The following is a 17,989-nucleotide window of genomic DNA, read 5'->3' as shown; positions in this document are numbered from 1 at the left end:
GTTTCTAGTCAGCCACTGTAGCTAGATAGCACATGCTCAAGAACAGTGCCATTTTGTAGTCAGAGTGAATGCAGTCATAAATGGAGATGCACATGCAAGTGTGTTTGAAGTAATGAGTGAATCAGTTAGCTTAAATATATGCTCCAATTACAGTCCCTGACATGTTTATGTACAGTAAATATCTTGAAACCATATACCGCTTCATTGCCTCTTTTGAATGCATGAGACAAGCGACAACACCTATAAATAATTTTCAGCTTTAGGCCTATTTCAGAGTAAATGGAGTTCATAGGATTCAACTGCACGCATGTACTCAGACAATACCCCACCCCAAGTTCCTGCTGGAGCATTCAGGTCAAACATGGCTTGTACCACTTAGGTAAAATAGAATCATAGGATCATAGGAAGTTACTAGGCTAATGGCCACAGGGCGCTTACACGCCTAGCCAAGCTCTACCCTTATTTCCACGATCAGCACCTATTGTCCCTGTCCAAGATGGATACAGGTAGAACCCCTGGGGAGAATTTATGGTTACCCAGCCTATCATCCAGACTGCATTTGAAGTGGGCCAATGAGATGCTCTGTTTGACAAGAAGTGGGAGTCTCTTCCAAAGATGTATTATCCTCTGGGAGGTAAATCTGTCTCTCCAGCAGGTTCTATTAATGTCACACACTAGGTTAAGGTCTTTAGAACATATAACCTGTGTAACATTTGACCTGTGGATATGCAGCATTTCCAATAACGCAGGGTCAGAGATTGCCTTATATGCAAGCAAAGATTGCCTCTGAGTAGTCTGTATGAAACAGAATAAAGTGACAGCAATTTCAGACAATCCACATAGAACAGATGCTGAAGACCTTGAATTTTCTTTGTGAGGAACCTTTGTTGTCTCTCCAATTGCTTAAGGTGTTTGGAAAGGTATAGAGCAAAAGGGGCATTGTACTCCATTATTGACCTGATGAGGGAAGAGTACAAGGAGGTTATAACTTCTTTTTTTTCTGGAGGCAATGCCCTTACTTATGAGATGAGCAATATAGAATGCCCTTCTTACCACTGTGGAGACATGGTGATTAAAGGTAAGGTTGTTGTCTACCTGTATGCCCAGGTCTTTCACCACTGAGTGCGTACTTAGGGTGTTGCTATTGATGTGGTAGTTAGCAGGAACACTGCTCTTACCAAAAGGGATGATAATACATTTTTGCATTGAGTTTAATGCCATGACTATGGCACCAATCATTTGTTTGTGCAAGCTAAGACCAGCTTGTAGGATGCTGACATCATTTGCAGAGTATATGACCGCTCTCAGTTTGCAGTCATCAGCAAACTTTTAAAGCCATAGACCTTTAGTTTATGCTTTCACTTCAGAGAAATAAATTCCAATCAGTAGAGGTCCCAGGACTGGCCACTGTGGTACACCACTGGTTACAGGTCTACTGTTGGAGTTGGATACCTCTATTTTGACTATATAGGTTCTATCAGTAAGCCAGTTAATGGCTCATCTAATGATATAAGGGTTTTACCTAACTGGTTGAGTTTGTTAATGATGCCTGAGTGGGGGATAGTGTCAAAAGCCTTGCCTAAGTCTAGGTAGGCTGTGTGTATAGATTTTCCCTTGTCCAGAGCCTTGGCAATCATCTCAAAGAAGTCCACCAGGTTTAACAGGCATGATTTCCCTTTGCCAATCCAAAATGAGTACAGTCAAGTGTTTGGAGATTACCTATATCTCTGTTGATAAGGTCCATGAGGATTCACTCCATGGTCTTGCAGATAAGACTAGTCAGGCTAATAGGTCTATAGTTTCCATGGTCATTGGAAGCACCACCTTTGCGCAAGTGAATAACAGTAGCCATTTTCCATTCAGCTGGGATGAAGCAGGTGCTTAGACTATGATTGAAAAGAGAACCCAGTGTTGCTGCTTCCTGTTGGAGCCCATGTAGGATGCAGCCCGTGATGTTATCAGGTCCCATAGATGCTGTGTTTTTGGCTGTAGAGAGGGCATTTATGACCCTCTCTTTAGAGATATAAGGTAGGGGACAAGTGGTAGGGATGTCATGGGGTACATGTGGTGGGGACAGGAGAGTGAAGTTTTCACAGAACTTGTCAGCCAACAGGTTAGCTATGTCCACAGGCTCAGTATATGTGGTATCATAAACTACCAGTTCGGCACAAATCTGGGCCTTTCCTTTTAGGTTACCGATGTAACTAAAGAACACCTTATGGTTGTACTTAGTTGAGGAAGCTAATTTAGATTTGTAGTTTGCTTTGTAGGACTACACAAGAAGTTTTACTTGCTTGTTTAAGCTGAGGAGAGAGTGTTTCCAGTTTAGGTCTTGTTCTCTCTTACTCTTAGATAGCAATTTTGTCCTCTTATTTTGAAGCCTGTTCATAGCAGTTGTCCACCAGGCAGGTTTGCCATTCCTTGAGGAGCTTGTTTTGGTCCTATCAGGTATGGCTGAGTCAATGCAGTTGTACAAGTGTTTGTATAAAGCACTGATGTAGAACCTGGTGGAATAGTTGATAGTTCCATCTGATGGGGGAGGTTCAGTGAAGCTATTTATACCATCCTGTAAGAGGTTATAATCTGCTTTAGAGAAGTTTTTTAGTTTAGTTACTGCTGGGGGGGGGGGCAGGTGTGATAGTTATTTTGAATAAGACTGAGTTGTAGTCAGATCTGAAAAGGGAAGACCTCACAGTGGAAGTGCTAAAATGGTCCCCCATATTGGCAAGCACCAAATCCAGGATGTTGTCACCCCTTGTAGGGGTGTCAACCAGCTGGTCCAAGGCACTGGAGTTAATGAAGTTGAGAAACCTTTTGGTAAGTGAGTTTGAGCACAAGTACTTTTCCCAGTCAATGGATGGGTAGTTAAAGTCACTCAAAACCATGGTGTTCAGATGTATCTTGATAAACTCAAGTAGATCCAAATAGGCAGATTGGGTATCCTGATTCATAGAGGGGTTCTGTAGCTGGAAATGACTTGAATAGATGTCTTACCAACAGTTAATTGCACCTGAAGTATTTCCAGGGAATCATATTTTTTTAACCAGTATGGAGGTGTATTTATCTTTAATGAATATTGAATCTCCGCCTCCTTTAGTTTTCTCACTTTCAGTTTGTGATATGAACATGTGGAAGGAGGTGTTACTTAGTATGGCTGAGGTGCTCTCCACATCCTTGAACCAAATCTCTGTGACTCCATAAATGTCTACATCTTCCAAGGTGAGGACTGCTTCCAGTGAGTGCATTTTCATGTTAAGGCTTCTAGCATTTAGCAGCACAACCTTAAGGTTGTTTTTAGATGGAGTTTTTATGTCTGGAATTTGGTCATTTAGACACTGCATTAAAAAGGCACTGTGGGGGTGACAAGAGCCTTAGCCAGTAGCCGAAATCCCAGGGGTGACAGATGAAGACCATCTCTGTCAAACCATCAAGGACTGTCAATCATGTCATCCCATGCTAACAGATATGGGATCCCCTTAGAATGACAGCAGAAACAAGCCAGTTATTGACGTCAATCATTTTCTGTTTGTATTGAGGCATCATACAAGGTGAATGCAAAATGCTGCTTAAGGCAAGAGACATACCTGCCTGAGACACATAGCCCGAGAGCTCAGTCATGTCTCTTGTCACATAGTCCAGAGAAATATGTCTCAAGCTCTTCACAATAACATGGTCTATGATGGAGTCATAACAGTATCAGTTGTTGAGAGACTTGAGTGCATGTGTGATATGGCGGATCCTGGCTCTTGACATACAGCTGAACATGACCTTTTACTCATCCAGTCTGGTGAGATGGACAGCTGTGTGTCTCACAATGGAATCACTTATGACTAATATGTTTGCTTTTGTGTTTTGCCTTAAGGGCCTGACAGATAAGATTCTGTCTGTATGGTGCTAATGATTCTTCCTGCCTATATTCCATGGAGCATCCTCTTACACGTTGGGCTTATGTTTACGATGCATGACAAATTAAGCTGCAAGTATTTGTTTTTCTGTCTTCATATCTTACTTTTCCTGAACAAACTACAGTGCCATTACAGGGAACATGTTACAGACTAATGTACACTGATCAGTTGAGATTCATGCAGTCTGATAAAGTTAGGGGGATTATTGTTATGGATGATTTTGATTATGATCATATGTGTGATGCCCATGCCCTGGCCCAGCAATCAAGGAGCCTCAGTCCTCACCACTAACACCAGAGAGGGCATCTCATATATGAGGAAAGTATAATAAATACACACAGTAAAGTACAATTTCCCTTAAGTGCACACAGAGATCACAGTCAGTCTGGGGCTGGTTGCTCCCTTGCTCCTCAGGTCCCCAATAAGACTCCCCACTGGCACAGCTATAGGGTCCAGATCTCAGCCTAGCTGGCAAGCTGACTTCCAGCACCCTCGTGGTCCAACCAGTGCTTCATGTCCTTGCCCAAGTAGCTGACACACACACACAAACACACACACACACACACACACACACACACACACACACACACACACACACACACACACACACACACACAGTCTCACACACACACACACACACACACACACACACACACACACACACACACACACACACACACACACACACTTTGAGATAAGTATTTATACAACTTCACATATACTCCTGGGAAAGGCTGACACAGATTCTCCAGCTGTGCCCCTTTACCCAGACTATACAGTAGTAATCACTGCCACCACCAGCTAATAATTATCAGCTACCCAAAGGCCCTTAAAAGGGTGTCCAATTATTACTGTGCAATATTATTAGCCAATTGGTAAGTGTGACTAAACAGTGTAAGGCTTATTAGAGTGGCTTTGTACAATAAATTATAAATATGCAATGTACTCCAGAGCTTATTTATCTCTACACAAACCAGCTACAGGTAAAAGGTTTTAAAATATTTAATAATAAATAATTAAAACACAAGACAATACTACTACACCACAGTGCTATTCAAGAGTTCAGAGAGCACACAGAAACTTAAAATAATTCAGTAGTACAGTTCTGACATAACAGAAAAACACTTAGTCTAATCTTTATAGTCCTAGCTATTTCTACAAGAAAACATACTTCTAAGATAACTTACTTACATAGAGCAAGGCAGTGATGAGTTAGATATCCAAGATCAAAATGCTTAATAATCTTTGGTTCTCACTGTTTAAATTGAAACTGCAGTTCTGATAAAACATTACATCATATTTTTACATTTCCTGGAGTTCCCAGGCTGACACATTAACTACATTTACATTCTTAACATCTCCTTTTAGTTATCTTGCAGCTGGTCAGGAACAGAGCAATAAAAATACATTTGCATGTTTAAGTATAGCAATTTAACTCTTGGTTAAAACAATAGAAATAATTTCTTCATCTAGACTATTCGGCACCACTGTTCCCTTGAAAGGGTTTTCAGAACTCGTAATCACTAAATAAGCTACAAATGACTACAGCACTCAACTTTACTCACTTGTCTAGAGGAAAACAGTTTCGAGTACATAACAAATAAGCACCTATCCAGGCATGTCTAAGTGTCAGCTCCCGGTGTTTTTTTCCTGTCTACCTGATGAATCTGGGCATCTTGGGGCAATGCAGCAATTGCCTCAGGTACACAGACAACCCTCTCCTCCTACCACTCAACACTATAACTTGTGAGTGATGCACTTATATGGCCAAACTGGAAGCAAAGCTCTCTTCACCCAAGACTGGACTAGACAGTCAAGAGGAAGAAGAGGAGAAGGTAAACACTTGCACTACACCACACTCATCACATAGTCCCTCAAAACCTCCACCACCAAAACACACACATAGAAACACAAAACACACACCTACATTCGCAGAGGCTCTCAGTAAAAACTTGCCCAAGCAACAGGGACCTCCATAGCAGAAAAACAAGCAACTTCCACCCCCAACACAACCCAAATGACACATAGCCCACAAACTCAGTGTGCCACTCAACCACAGCCCATAAGGCATAACACCGTACCCAACACTCTAGTCATAGGTGAGTCTATAGTCAGGCACACTGATGTTTCACTCACCAGGCTAAACAAGGAGAAAGTTACTGTCAGCTGCCTGTCAGTTTTCAGGATCCGCCACATAATGCATGCACTCAGTTCACTCCACAACAAGTACAGATATGACTCTGTCATTGTCCATGTTGGTGTGAATGACCTGAGACATACCTCCCTGGACTACATGAAAAGGGACATGAAGGAGCTGTCCGATCTTGTAGCCCAGACTGGTATGACCCTAGCCTTGAGTAGAATCCTGCCATCACCCAGAGTAATACCACAGTACAAGGACAAAATGATTGACTTCAGCAATTGGCTAAGTATCTGGTGTCATTCTAAGGGGATCCAGTATCTGTCTGCCTTGGATGACATGATCAACAAACCACAATGCTTTGCTAGAGATGGCCTGCACCTGTCGCCCCTGAGATTCCAGATACTGGCTAAGGCTCTAGCCACCCCTATAGTGTCTTTTTTAGGCAAGGTTCAAATGACAAATTCACCACCATAACAGGTACAAGCAAGCAGAATCTGAGGGGATTGCTACTCAATGCTAGAAGTTTAAACCTCAAATGCACTCACTCAATGCACTCCTTAAAATGAAGAACATCAACATCTGTGCAGTGACAGAAACCTGGTTCAAGGCTCCAGAGAGTACCCCTTCATTACCAGGCTATAATTCACACCACACCTTTTGGCCACCTAACATGGACCAAAACATTAAAGGCAGACGCGCTTCCATATTCATTAAGGATATCCACTCCTCCAGGCTAATTGCTCAGCATAATGCATCCGAGATTATCCAAGTACAACTAACGCTGGGCAAGATCGCAATCCAAATTGTAGCTTGCTACAGATCCCCCACCATTCTCCAAGATTCCCACTTCTCATTTCTTGATACACTGAAAAATATTAGGGTACAACCTAACACCCTAATATTGGGGGATTTCAGCTACCCCACCATTAACTGGGAAAATTACTCATGTACCAACTCTTGTGCTCAACATTTTCTGGAATTCATAAATTCCAATGACTTGGATCAACTTATCTGCATCCCCACCAGGGGCAGCAATATCCTAGACCTGGTTATTACCAGCATGGGCAACCGGTGCTCCACACCAGAGGTCAACTCCTTGTTGGTCAGATCCGACCACAAGCTAATCACCCTAGACATCCAAATCCCTCCCCACCCCCATTATGGAAACCAACATAAAAAATTTCTTCAAAACCAACTTCACGCTTCTTAAGACAGAAGTGGCAAACTTCATGACACCCATGCTGACACACAATAGAGGTATGACTGCTGAATCCTACACAAATGCACTTTATAAGCACTTACATGAGTGCATGGATCGTGCAATCCCTAACAGAACCATGATGCTATCCTCCACAAAAAGGAAGCCAATCTGGTGGTGCCCAGCCATAAACAAATTCTACAACAGAAGACAGAAACTGTTGCAAAAAAGAGTAAAATCCCATGATTGGAGGAACTCCCTGTTCAGCCTCAGTAAGAAGCTGAGATCCCTCATAAAATCCTCCAAAGCTAGTTACGAAAACAAAATCTCCACTGACTCTAAAGACAACCACAAAGCATTCTATAGCTATGTCAAGAATCTCAATGGCAACACTCAGATCTGCTCTGAGTTACAGCACAATGGCACTAAATATACAGAACCAACTGATATTGCCAACATCCTGGCAGATAGGTTAAGTGCTAACTTTACCCCCCTTTCATCCCCTAAAAGGCCCATTTCTATACCGGAAGAATGCAAGGTTCCTGTAATCATGGCTGAACAGGTAAAAAACACACTCTCCAAAGCCAAGAATACAGCATCCATGGGTCCAGACAACATCCCAGGCTGTGTTCTACATGAACTACAGAATGAACTGGCACCCCACCTAAGTACCATGTTCAATTATTGCCTCACCTCAGGCTATGTGCCCACTGAATGGTGCACAGTGATGGTTATCCCACTCCACAAAGGGGGAGCCAACATGGACCTCAGAAACTACCACCCCATTAGCCTGACAAGCCTGGTCTGCAAGGCTATGGAATGTATCATCATGGAACTTCTAAACAATGACATTGGTAATCTCCAAATTCAGGACGCCAACCAGTTCTGTTTTGTAAAAGGCATATCATGTCTCCTAAACCTGATAGACTTTTTTGAAGCGGTCACCAAAGCCGTAGATGAGGGGAAGGTGGTTCATACAGCCTATCTAGATCTCACCAAGGCTTTCAACACCATCCCCCCACTCTAGAATTATAAATAAACTCACTAAACAAGGTATAAATCCTTATGTCATAAGATGGGTTGCCAACTGGCTCACTGACAGAACCCACACTGTGAAAGTAGCAGACTCCAAATCCAACTTCAGACCAGTGACAAGTTAAATCCATGTGTGACAGTCCTTTGTCACTCACATGGGCTAGATCATGGTGATATATCCAGGATGCATCAACTTGTCCCACCGGATTAGCGGGTATCTTGATTTCTCGAACATTTTGAATTTTCCCCTGGGGTAGTGTCGATACATGTCGTATTGCTGGAATCAGATATGCCAGAAAACATCTTCCAGACTAGTTGCTGGTAGCCATTTATATGCTCTATCACCACACATGAAGTAGCAGTCAGGAATTGTGACTGAAATGTTGCCGATTTCATAGTTACCGGGCTTTTGTTTGGTCATAGCCCAGAACAATTTACTATACACAATTTGATTTTCATCAACCGTTTTCTTCCTTTCAGTAAAGTCATTGCTATTGCCAACCTGTAATTGCTGGCCTTCATTTGTCGTGGTGCAGGAATTCCTGGTACAGTGATGTATCACTGTCATATTACAGGTGCTATTTCCAACTTCTGTTTTTCTGTAGTTTTGAAAGCATACTGTTCCTCTTTTTGCCTTGGATAAAAATAGGGTCACTCTTTTAATCTATGTCACATTCACTGCATCCTTCAGTAGTGCTTGCCAGGTTTGATTCATATTTAAGGGAATCTGTATTAAGGGTATTCCTCCATGTGCAGTAGGAATAGCTGCACAGACCCAGCAATTGGAGATATTGAGGGTGTCTGCATAAGCGTGCTTAATAACCTGATAAGTATTGAAATTTGGGTGCCACTTTGCACGTTTACTTCGTTCTACTTGTGTGGCTGAGAAGAGAAATGGCCACAATAAAAAGATTATTATTACTAATACAGTCAACAGGATAGTCGTGCAATATTTCTGCGGGAATGGTTGCTCCATATTGCCCTTATCTTCTCCATTCCTCCCAAAGGGATGGAAATCAGTCTTCATTTTGGGTTCTGTTGATCTTACTCTCTTCCCTAATAGGACCTTCAGCACCGATGGTTGCTTCACTGGGGTTGAGATGAGCCAGTTCCTATTGATCTGACCCCCCTTTGTAGCCAGACTTTGTGCTTAGGGTCCCGGTGGAGAGGTAAGATCTTTACCCAACTCGAAGTCTTTTACTAGCTTGCAGTGTGTCAGATGGATCCACGAAGCCTGCTCTGCGATCCTAACTGCAGTTGGTTTTGACAGAAGTACCTGGTAGGGACCTTCCCACTTAGGTGACGCCCAGTTTTTTCTCTTCACAATTTTAATCCACACCCAGTCTCCTGGCGTCACTGTCACTTCCGAGGTTTCGGCTTGCTTCTGACCTGAAACAGAATTAAACTGCAACAGATATTTAGAACTCAACAACTTTTTCATATATTCAGCTAGTGTAAAATCAGCTTCCTGGTCTGATGACATGAGGGGTTTACACTGGGGTGTGTAATAAGCCCTTCCATACAGCTTTTCAAAAGGAGTCAGTCGTTTTGCTGTAGGGACAGTTCTCATGGTCAACAATGCTAAAGGTAAACAGTATAGCCTGGTTTTTCCTGTCTCAGCTATCAATTTCCTTAGTTTGCTTTTCAGCATGCCATTATGCCTTTCAACCAGCCCTGCAGACTGCGGATGATATGCACAATGATTTTTGAGAGAAATACCAAAAAACTTACTCAGCTGCTGTATGGTTTGATTTACAAAGTGCGTACTGTTTTCACTATATATTCTCTCCGGAATGCCAAACCTAGGAATAATGTCCTTAACAAGTACCTTTGCTACTGTAGCTGCATCCGGATTTTTGGTTGGAAAAGCTTCCTCCCACCTGGAGAACATATCTATAATGATAAGGCAGTACTTCTTGTTTTCACATTTGTTCAGTTCTATAAAATCCATACAGATAGTGTGAAACGGATATGGTGGTGTGGGAAAACTCCCTTGCTTAGGCTTTTATCGCCCCCTGTGCATGGTGTTTGTTACAGATTTGACACATTAAACAAATGTTTTAGAATAGTTTGTAAATCCGTACGTTGTGAACACCTGGTTCACCAGCTGTACCATTCCCCCTGTTGAGACATGGCACTGCCCATGGCTCAACAATGCCGCATAGCGGAACAAGTTAGAGGGTAGTATTGGTTTTCCCTCCTTAGAGATGTACAGCCCCTTCTCGAGGATTGCTCCTCATCTGATCCATCGCTGTTTTTCTGCTTGCATAGTGAGTGTCTGCATTGTTTTTAACATATCTAAATTCAAGGATTCAGAGGGTTGTAATTCCTTGTCTAGAAGGAATACCTCTGTAGCTGCCTGTTTTGCAGCTGCGTCAGCTCTCGCATTACCTTTTGAAATGATGTCCTGTTGTTTAGTATGAGCTGTACATTTGCAAATAGCTACGCTTTGAGGCAATTGAATGGATTCTAAGAGATCTAAAATAAGCTGCTCATGATTTATAGGTTTGCCAGTAGATGTTATCATTCCACGGTTTTTCCACTATTGTGCAAACACATGTACAGTGGAAAAAGCATATTGACTATCAGTGAAGATGTTTACATACTTATTCTTTGCTAAAGTACATGCTCGTGTCAGAGCAATCAATTCTGCTGCCTGTGCAGATAAATGATCGGTAAAGATTTTGCTTCTATAACTTCAGTATCAGAGACTACTGCATATCCTACTAGGTTCTGTCCTGCAGGGCCCCTTTTGCACGAGCCATCCATGTAGTATGTCACCTTGGCATTATCCAAGGGGACATCCGTGAGGTCTTTCCTAGGTAATGTCTTCTGCTCGATTATTTGCAGGCAGCGATGTGGTGTGCTGTCTGCAGGAGTTGGGAGCAGGGTAGAAGGGTTTAAGGTCATACATTGTTCAATTGTCATATGAGGTTGGCTCAACAATATGGTCATGCAGGAGAGAGATATGCTACTTTTTCTTGTAATAAAATAATCACGACTGCATGAGGTATCCTTAGAGTGAGTGGGTGAAACAAGACTACTGAAGCCGAAGCCTGCACTGCCATTGCTGCCGCAACTACTGCCTGTACACAGTGTGGCAAAGATCATGCTACTGGGTCTAATTGTGATGAATAGTAAGCTATGGGAGGCTGCTTATCCCCATGTTGTTGTGTTAGTACTGATGTCATATAACCCTGCTTGCGATCTACAGTCTGGAAAAAAACGTTTATGATAGTTTGGCAATCCCAAAACTAGAGAGGAGGCTATTAACTGTTTCAGCTTACAGAAAGCAGATTCTGCCTCCATTGTCCACTGTAACAAGTCCTGCACTGCCATAGGTGTCTTGTAAATAAGGTCAGTTAAAGGCGCAGATTCCAAAGCATAGTTTGGAATCCAGCTCCGAAAAAAATTAGTCGTTCCGAAGAAGGACATAATTTCCTTCTTGGTGGAGGGCTTTGGTGCCTGTAAAATTGCCACCTTCCTGTCCTCATCTAAAGTTCTACCTCCCTTGGATATTACATATCCCAGGTACTTTACCTGTCTTTTCCACAGCTGTAGTTTGTCCTTGTTTACTTTATGTCCCTCCGCAGCTAAGAATCGTAGAAGTGCTACGGTATCTTCCCTACAATCCTGCAGGGTGGGGGCTGCTAACAAAATGTCATCAACATAAAGTAAGACCTGACTACCCCTCGGTGGATTAAACCTTGCCAAGTTGCTTGACATTTCTTGCGAGAATATTGTAGGGCTTTCACAATATCCCTCTGGCAGTCGCGTGTATGTGTATATTTTTCCCTGAAATGTGAATGCAAACCAATACTGGCTATCTGGGTGTATTGGTATTGAAAAGAATGCATTACTGATATCTACCACAGAAAAATACTTATGCTCAGGTTTTAAATAATTTAATAGGGTGTGTGGATCTGGCACTATAGGTGCCCTTGGTATTACGGCATCATTTACAGCTTGTAAATCCTGGACCATACGCCACTCTCCACTGGCTTTTTTAACTGGAAATAAAGGTGTATTACACGGGGAATCGGGACATTCCACTAGCACCCCTCCCTTAAGCATTGCTGCTATGATAGGTTTTATTCCTGCCTCTGCATCTTTTCTTAAGGGATACTGTCTCTTTTGCGGTCTAAACGCTGACTTTGGTGTGATACTAACTGGTCCTGCCGTACGGATAAGTCCTACATCTGATTTCCCTGTTGACCATAGGGTCTCTGGTATACCCCACAAGGTATTTTCTTCTTCCGTCAACAGGAGTACCCATCAGCTATCTTCACGAGACTGCAAATGTACAGCTGGGTTGGCTTGAGTTACCCAATTCAATTTTTGTACTTGTATTCCCTGTTCTGACAACTCCAGATCTGTTTGTTTTTCCCATCTTGTAACTCTCTCCCCTAGGTCTGCCCACCGTATGTTTTTATTTTTGGTTAAGCTTACATGTGGTAGTCGATTGGATTTATAAAGTGTCAAAAACTCCTGGGGCAGTGAACAGCTGGCTACACTATTTCCTTCTGCATCCCAGTATAAGTTTCTTAGTACCAATCTGTTTGTACGATGCTTAAATAATTCTTTTTCATACTCATTATCAGGCCCTGGTGTGTTACAAAAATACAGGGTGCAATGCAGCAGGTGCTGTTTATCAATGTCCAGGGAGGCAAACTTACTGATGGCTACGTTCATCAGTTCCTTGGTCACAGTCCCTGGACCAGTCGTAACCAGGTCCTGACTGTACCATTAAAACATTTCACTCCACGACTGAACCATAAAGGTGTCAGTTCGTTGCTGCGCTTCCATGCCCTGCATAGTTGGAACGACCGCTATGTTAAATAACTGCATAAGATCCCTGCCCAAGAGATTCACTGGGCACATTGCAGAAACTACAATCTTACTTCTTTGTGTCAATCCTGAAACAGGATCTGTTATGGTGATGTTGCGGGAGAGGGGCTCCCGGTATAACTGTCCATTCGCTGCTTTGACCAGTATGTAATCAGATGACTCTGAATTGTCTGGTAATTTGGAGGGGTGTATCAGGGTCCGTGATGCCCCTGAATCACACAAAAATTTAACCTCACTGCCTTCTACCAAACGTGTAACGTCTGGTTTTGTATCTGCTAAATAGAGCTCCAAGCTCAATAAAGCCTAGTCTAGTACTTCATCGTCTTCTGTATCATCATTAATTTCCTGTACTTCCTCTATTTCCATTTTCACATCCTTGTTTGTCCTTTCTGTACCGGTTTCTTCTAGTGATTCCTGACTCTCATACAGTCATTCCTCACCTTCCTTGTCTTCCATTGCAGCCTTCTTATTTTTCCTGCAATCCCTCGCTAAATGTCTCTTTTTACCACATTTAAAACATTCTCCCCTTTTCTTACGTCCTTCAAAGTCTTCTGATCACTGATCAGACTGCTTACCTCCCTGTGTGTTTTTCCTGCCCTTTTTCCCAGGGTGTACTACATAAACTTCTGCTCCGTCTTCTATGGAAAATACCAGAGCCTTCTTTTTCTTTTTGCTATTAAAATGCCTCTCAGCATGTCTAGCATATTCAAGTAGTGAGTGTAATCTGCTCGTTCGATGGTCGACCATGTGTTTTGTAATGAAACTGCTTATAGGTGTACTACTACCTTTTAAAAATGCATTCTTCAGCTGCTGTTCATATGGGGAATCTTGTTTTTGATCTTCAGGAACCTGCTTTCCACAGTGGTTGTTAAAACATTCTAACAGTCTAGCAAAATATTGGTCAACTGATTCACCATCCTGCTGGACACATTGATTAATGCAAGTCCAGTCTGCCCTAGGTTTCCATTTCTCAGAGATACGGTCTGCAAGTCCCTTCACTCTAGTGTCTAATTCTGCGCTGCTATGTAGGAGGGGTTTTTGTGCAGCGTCACGAGGATTCCAGTTGCCACAAATCATATACCAATCTGGTCCTACAATCTGTCAAACTACTTTTTCTATCTCTTCCCCATTCAAGTTATAACTCAGCCTCATTCCTTGTAAATCTTCTGAAAATTTTCTGAAATTAAGTTTTGGATGGGGAATCCCTTCTGTAGCTTTCCGGATGCCTTCCGGAGTCCAAGGTCTATACACTAGGATAGTTGGAGTCTGATCTTCCTGTCCTGCTTGAGGGTTCGGAACTTCTATGAGTGGGCATGTTTCTTCTTCTACAGGTCATATATCCCTAGTTACCTGCCATAATTCAGAGCCTTCTTCTTGATTATTTGCCTTTGTTTGGGACCTAGTTCCGATGGGATCCCTAACTTTAGTTAATTTCAGTTTTAAGCTGTCCCTGTCTCCAGTGAGCATAGGATATAATGGGGGTGGATCAACCTGTCCACTCGCTCCGTATTCTGGTAAAGGAGGGGGAGGCGGAGGTGCTGATGCCATTACCAAGTTATTATCTTCCTTATCTAAAAACATTGCCTTCAAATCTTTGTTCTTTTGGTTTCTGCGGTTTGCTTCCTCCAGCCACCTGTGTGCCTGAGGAATTCCTAACTGTCATTGCTTTTTTACTTGACCTTTAGAATCAGTTTTGAGTTGTTTGATAAGTTTGATAAGTGAGGATTTTTCTAATTTTCCGTCAAATTCATACTTAATAACCCATTTTAAAAAGTATTTAATGTTGTCTGTGCGCTGTGACTGCATATATTTTGCATCTTCAGTTAATGGTGGATTTCCGGGTGTCTTTGTACAATTATTACCCATTTTTCCCTATTTTTGTTTGCTACGTAGACTGTACAGAAAATATTATCTGATGCCTTCAAATTTTTACGTGTACCACGGATTTTGTTATAATCTCTTCAGAATGACTGTCTAAAGCCTACTGATCTGTTTCACCTGATCTATGACAAGACTGTACCTTTTTTCTATCCCTGACTGTCAAGAAAATACAATCTGTCAGAAACAATACACATCTAATCCCTGATCTTGAAACAGAAAAAGTAGATTCACCTTACCTGAGCCCATATGATTGATCGCTGATTCGGAAAACCAATCATTCAGTCGCAGATCAGAAGGTGACTGGCCTCTTTTGAAAACAATTCAGTTGGAGGTCTTGATACTGTAGAAGAACCGATTTGGTTTCTTCCCCGTATGGTTTCAGCCACCTGGCCATCTGATCCGTGGTGAAGAGAGGGTTCCGGTCCGAAGGACCAATCTGTTAAAGAAAGCACAAAGATCAATGCACGTAAGGTTCAAGTAAGGCACCCTTTATTACTTGCAGCAAGGAGACAAAGCATGTAGGTACAAGGTTTGTCTGATTTTCCATGGTTCAGCATGCTATTCTTATACAGTTCTCTGCATGTACACAAGAAAATATTGTTAGTTTAACTGCTGACATGGTCAGGAAAGAAGACATTGTTAGATTTATTGCTGACATGGTCAGAAAATTGCTGTCTTGCAAAACATGTTTGAGAAAAACAACCTGGCCTTGGGCTAATTTCAGCCCTCCTTTGTTTCATACATTATTTCAGTTTAGTTCTTGATATGATACATTTGCCCGGAGTCAAGATACAACCCTGGCCTCAATACACATTCTGCTGACCATGGTAAACTTTCAAGCGTCAATTGTTCTCTTATCTAGGTTTCCTGCAGCTGCACATATTTCACACAGAACAAGCAGAATAAACGTATTAATTTCTTTTTTAACCCTAAATGCATCTAAGCTTGCACATTGCAGTTATACATTTTCTTAACAGTATCTACTTCTCTGAAGTACAGGCTAGAACAGAAGGTCTTTGGCTAATGAAATTTGCAGATGACTGCAAACTAGGAGCGATAATCAAAACTCAAAAAGATGTGGACATCCTACAAAAGGGCCTTGCTGAGATAGATGCCTGGTGTCAAAGCCATGGCCTCAAGCTCAATGCCAAAAAGTACATCGTCATCACTTTTGGCAAAAACTCTGTATCCTTGAACTACCACATAGGCGGTAGTCTACTTAACATAAAAAGTGTGATAAGAGACATTGGGACACATGTGGACAGCAGTCTCTCCTTTGATAATCACATTGCCACAGTAGTCAGGAAATCCTTTTACATGGCACACCTCATCACAAAAGGTTTCTCATCCAGGAAAAAAGAGGTCATTGTTCCCCTGTACTCATCACTCATTAGACCCATTATAGAGTACAACGCCCCTTTTGGTATGTACCTCACAAGACATCTACAACAACTGGAAAGGCTGCAGAAATACCTCACAAAGAGGATTACTGGCCTCAAAACAGATGCCCTATGCAGACCGTCTCAAAAAACTGCAGCTTTACTCTGTCACATATCGCCTATTCAAAGGCAGTCTCTGCCTAACACACAAAGCTATGTCAAACCCAGAGCTTTTGGACATGCTCCACTTAAAGAAATCCTAATCCATCTGAGCTACATGCTCTAGGGACCTAAACCTTGTCACCACAATAAACAGAACATGCTCGAGGGATAGATTCCTGTCCAAGAGACTTCCCATACTCTGGAACAAACTACCTATCTATATCAAACAAAGCTCCTCATTAGCACTCTTCAAGAAAAATCTTGATGATTGGATGGGAGATAGGAAATTCACCCTGGGGATCACTTCTGTGGCTGCTCAACAGTGGCACAGGAAAATAATTTTCCTGGGGGGCGAAAACCTGGGTACCTTTTGGCTAGGATTATATAGGCCCTAGGGCCAACAGCCTAGTACCTACCTATGAGTGTATGAACCTATGAACTACATGCTTTTACTGGGTCAGTAGAGAGCACTGTTGCCACATTTTTGTAACAGCATTTCCTTACATTTAAAACAACAAGCCTGTAGTTTACGTTTATATTTACAAATTATAGAATTATGTATCAAATTCTATTTGGCTAGGCTGAAAGCCTTCATCCATCTCTACCAGTCTTCACAGTATGTATAAAGTATTGTACCAAGATGCATATATTGAAGCTTCTATAAATGAAGAACATGTTTCTTATAAGAATACTGACAATTACTTACATGATATGTTGACACAAGGGCAAATTTCACTGTTGGAATACAACTATATCAGTAGTGATTTTCCCAAAATCCTCAATATTTGTGGCATCCCTAAGATCCATAGGAACCTCCACAACCCCCCACTTCATCCTATTGTGGATTCCGGGCAATCAAAGGATGGTTATATTACCCATTGTATTGACCTTATATTAAAACACAATGTTTTTAATATTCCACATATTTGTCAGGATTCTTGGCACTTTTTGACCAAGTGCAATCAGTTGATACCCTTTTATGATGAAGTTCCTATTACCATTTATGTTAAAGACTTGTTTAGTTGCATACCCCATGACACTGGGCTGCAGTGGTTTTCTGATTTTCTTTGTCAGCATTTGCATTATAGCCAGGATAAAGTAAAAACCCTTAACCAATCTATGGAACTGGTTTTAACTAACAACTATATTTATTTTGAAGGGCAACTTTTCAAGCAACTAAGAAGTGTTGCTATGGGGATGGCTTGTGGGCCTCTCTATGCTAGCATCATAATGGCATATTGGGAATACTATTTCCTGTTTATTATGGCCTATTTTTCATCTATTTCTATGTATGTTTGCTATCTAGATGATTTGCTTATTGCCTAGACTGGTCCAAAAGATGACATTTCATCATTTATAGATTATATTAATGGCACCAGTTCCTTTCTTCACTTTACACATATGGTTGAATACCAGTGTCCATTGCTTATTGAGATGT

The sequence above is a fragment of the Protopterus annectens genome, chromosome 2.part0 (assembly GCF_019279795.1).
Source record: "Protopterus annectens isolate FY-2018-M chromosome 2.part0, PAN1.0, whole genome shotgun sequence".
Lineage (NCBI taxonomy): Eukaryota > Metazoa > Chordata > Ceratodontiformes > Protopteridae > Protopterus > Protopterus annectens.
The sequence above is the reverse complement of the archived record's forward strand: the minus strand, read 5'-3'. Positions refer to the sequence as shown.